The following is a 4,102-nucleotide window of genomic DNA, read 5'->3' as shown; positions in this document are numbered from 1 at the left end:
TTGGGGGTTTGGGGGGTTAATTTAGGTGTTTCATATATTGTGTTAGCTAGCTATAATTAATAGAGAGAAGTGCCCTCTCTTATGTCCGTGCTTGGTCGATGCTACGTACTATACATACGTATAGAGAGGACTAGACACGCTAGCTAGCTAGTAAGCAAACGAAGGAAACAGAAGATCGTCATGAACATATATGCATACAGAGAGAAGTGATATCGACCACCTCTCCTTCTCCGAGAGATTGGTCGAACAACAAGTTCTCGTATATCTATCCGACACTACCGGCTACATATATACAATAATTATCTCTTACAAATGTAATCATACAGACTCATGGTCCACATAGTATTCTCCGTCTTCAGCGATCACGTGGTCAAGAAAGAATGCCGCCAATTCCTCTTGAATTGCTCGCATGCGAGCTGGTGCTAGGAGTTCATCCCGCTTCCGAAACATCTAATTTGAAGAAGGGGGTCAATACAAATATATATGAATGAATGAAACTCAACACAAATGATGGTAATAAAATAAAATTGTGAATGTTGTTATTTACGTACTTCATATTGTTCGTCAGTGTAGCCCCGCTCACAGGTTGTGTGGCGGATGGACTCGCAAACGTAGTATCCACAGAAATCATTCCCTTTTTCCTGCCACAACCACTTTACAAGAAATAGAGGTCAATCAAACTGATAAGCAAGAATGCCAAATCAATAGGAGATGCGCGGAACATGCTACTATAGTACTTACTTTCGGGTGTCTAAATTGCAGCTTCTTCGGGAGTCCTGGAGCTTTTTTGGAGAATTTTTTCCAAACCCTGCCAGACAAAGAAAACAATTACTTGATATATCAGGAAATGAACAAAGTTGCTAATATGGTGGATAATGATCGACTTAACTTACTTCTCGAGCATTTGAGTCATGTCCGCATAGTCCTGGGGATCTTTTCGTTTTGAGTCTAAGACAGTTACTAGTCCCTGCTCAAGCTTAATCTCTAGGAAAATATAGTGGTAACTGCACACACATGCATAACTCATCAATTACATTACTATAACCTTGACTAATATATATATATATATATATATATATATATATATATATATATATATATATATATATATATATATAAGGGAAACCGAATACGCACAAGACAGTAACACTCACTTGAAGTTGTAAGGTAAGAGTATTATATCTTTGTTTTCATTTATTACCAACGATCGTAGTAAGTTGGCCTCGGTATCTGCGACATGAAATTTAACCTGAGTTGCATCTATGAGATATGTGTTAATGAACCCAATATCACCGACTTGTCTTTTCTTCAATTCGGCGATCTTCAATCTGCATAATATAGTGAGGATGATTATAAATACATGCAATGAAAGAGCTGAGCTATATAGAGAGACTTAATGACAGAAGTAGTACTACTTACAGACAGTAGCAGGTGACCGTTGTTTTATCGAGGGCCAATTGATTGAAAAACTGAAAGAACTCCTCAAATGGAACATGCAACAGTTCAATTCCAACGAGGTCATGCTCCTTTTTAACTTTCACATACAAAGTACTCCTCCCCCCAGAGTCTATGCAGATTTTCAAGTACCAATCATGCAATCTTCGCACCATCGTTGATAGAGATCTTTCATCTTTGACGAGAGGCTTCCCGTACTCGTATCTTTGTATCTGCACCTCCATGGGTTCATAATGTACATCGTCAGGCAGGTAATCGGCAAGATTGCTATAATCGGGCACCATCCTCGGATCATTAGCGACGTTGTCGCTAGGCACCTTGAGCGGGGGGCACGATTGCTTCGCTTGTTCACCGAGCTGGGCAATTTGTTTCCCAGCTCATCGTTCTTTCAGCCTTTGATCACTGACTGTACTTCCCGACCGCTCCGCTTCGGCAAATTCCTTTCCAATAATGCGCTCATAGTTTCCTTTCGGCGGAGACTTGGGTGGTTTTGTCAGGGCAGCCAGAGTGCGCTTCGCTTTCACCGGATCTACCTTCTCCTCCGGAGGTGGATGTCTCTTTGCTTTCAACCCTTGAAACCAGTCATCCACTTCGGTTCGCGCGATCTCGGTGTTCTCCTCCGGGGTCCTCTCGTATGGTAACTTCTCTAGAGTCTTCAGAGAAGGACCGAATCTGTATGTCCTCCCGCCTCTGGCTGTACTGCTAGACGCCGGCCGAGCAGACGGAGCAGTTGTCTTCTTTACTTGCTTACGAGGCGGAGGAGAAGCTACGACGCGCCGGAGCAGCCGGAGCGGCGGCAGGTCTCTTTCGCCCTTGCTGACGAGGCGGAGAAGGAGGAGGCTGGCTGCTCGGGCGCGTCGGCGCAGGCGGAGAAGGAGGCGGAGTGCCGCCACGCGCTAGAGAAGGAGCCGGTCGAGTGCCCTGGTCGTCACTCGCCGGAGGAGGAGGCGGTGGAGGAGGCGGAGTGCCCTGACTCACCGAAGGAGGAGGCGGTGGAGGAGGCGGAGTGCCCTGACTTGCCAGAGGAGGAGGAGGTGGAGGCGTCCAGTTCGGAAGGTTGATGAGCTCCTTCCGCCATAGGCATGGAGTCTTTAGAGCAGATCCCAGCCTAGTCTCCCTTTCACCGGTAGGGTGGTCAAGCTGGAGGTCCTCAAATCCCTCCATTATTTCATCCACCATCACCCTAGCATATCCTTCTGGAATCGGCCGACAGTGAAAAGTTGCGCCGGGTTCAGTAGGATAAACAGAGCCAACAGCCGCCTTGACCTTCAAATTCATCCATTGCGTCATAAGGTGGCAATTTTGAGACTCCATGATAGCATCCACGGGATAGCTGGCAGGAGCCGTCAAGGCATGCTCCGGCTGAAGCAGCTCGGTGGAAGCCATGCTGCTTCTCCGCTGAGATGGCGGGGTAGCTTCGGGGGAAGCTTCGGTAGTACGTTTGCTGCGATTTGCTTCTCGTTCCTCTATCGCTTATACCCTTGCTTGCAGCGCCTGCATTTGGGTCTGCTGCACTTTTTTCCTCCTCTCATGGGATTTGTAACCGCCTGCGTACGGAAACCCAACCTTTCATGAAATGGAGCCTGGCGTGCCTCGTGTCCGTCCAGGGTGCTTAGGATTCCCGAGGGCCATTGTGCGCTCGTCGTTCTCTCTGTCTGGAAAGAACGTCCCTTGCTGCACTGCTTCGATATACTGCTGAAGCTTCCTGACTGGTATGTCCATTTAATCGTTCGTCCAAATGCACTTCCCTGTTACAGGGTCCAAGGTTCCGCCAGCCCCGAAGAACCAAGTCCGGCAACGGTCTGGCCAGTTAATTGTCTCTGGTTCGATCCCTTTATCAACCAGATCATTCTCAGTCTTGGCCCACTTAGGCCGGGCTACAAGGTAGCCACCTGACCCCGTGCGATGGTGATGCTTCTTCTTCGCAGCATTTTGCTTGTTTGTCCCCGACATCTTCTTACTCTTTTCCGATGTCTTGTGGGCCACAAATGCGGGCCAGTGATCTCTGATCTTCTCATATCTGCCCTTGAATTCTGGTGTCTCATTATTTTCGACAAACTTATTCACCTCTTTCTTCCACCTCCTGAATAGTTCTGCCATCCTCTTAAGAGCAAAAGACTTGATTAATTGCTCTTTAACTGGCTTCTCTGGATTATCCTCTGGCGGTAGGGTGAAATTTGACTTCAGCTCAGTCCAAAGATCATTTTTCTGCATATCATTGACATAAGACACCTCAGGGTCTTCTGTAGTCGGCTTAAACCATTGCTGGATGCTGATCGGGATCTTGTCCCTAACCAAAACCCCGCACTGAGCAACAAATGCGCTCTTTGTCTGGAGGGGTTCAATCGGTTGGCCGTCGGGCGCGATTGCTATGATCTCAAACTTTTCATCCGAGCTCAAACTTTTCTTCGGGCCTCGTCTCTTTACCGAAGTTGTGCTCGATCTGAAGGGCTAGAAAAAAGAACAAAGACTTAATTAATATGTGTACATACCAAAACAATGAATGCATCAATTAGCTAGCCAGCAGAAGCTTAACTAATATATATACCTGGCCGGACTCGGTTCGGTCACCGGAGACGTCATCACGGTCTCCTTCTTGCACCGGCATTGGGTCACCGGAGCCGTCCTCACGGTCTCCTTCTTGCAC

Source organism: Triticum dicoccoides, chromosome 6A (genome assembly GCF_002162155.2).
Source record: "Triticum dicoccoides isolate Atlit2015 ecotype Zavitan chromosome 6A, WEW_v2.0, whole genome shotgun sequence".
Classification (NCBI taxonomy): Eukaryota; Viridiplantae; Streptophyta; class Magnoliopsida; order Poales; family Poaceae; genus Triticum; species Triticum dicoccoides.
The sequence above is the reverse complement of the archived record's forward strand: the minus strand, read 5'-3'. Positions refer to the sequence as shown.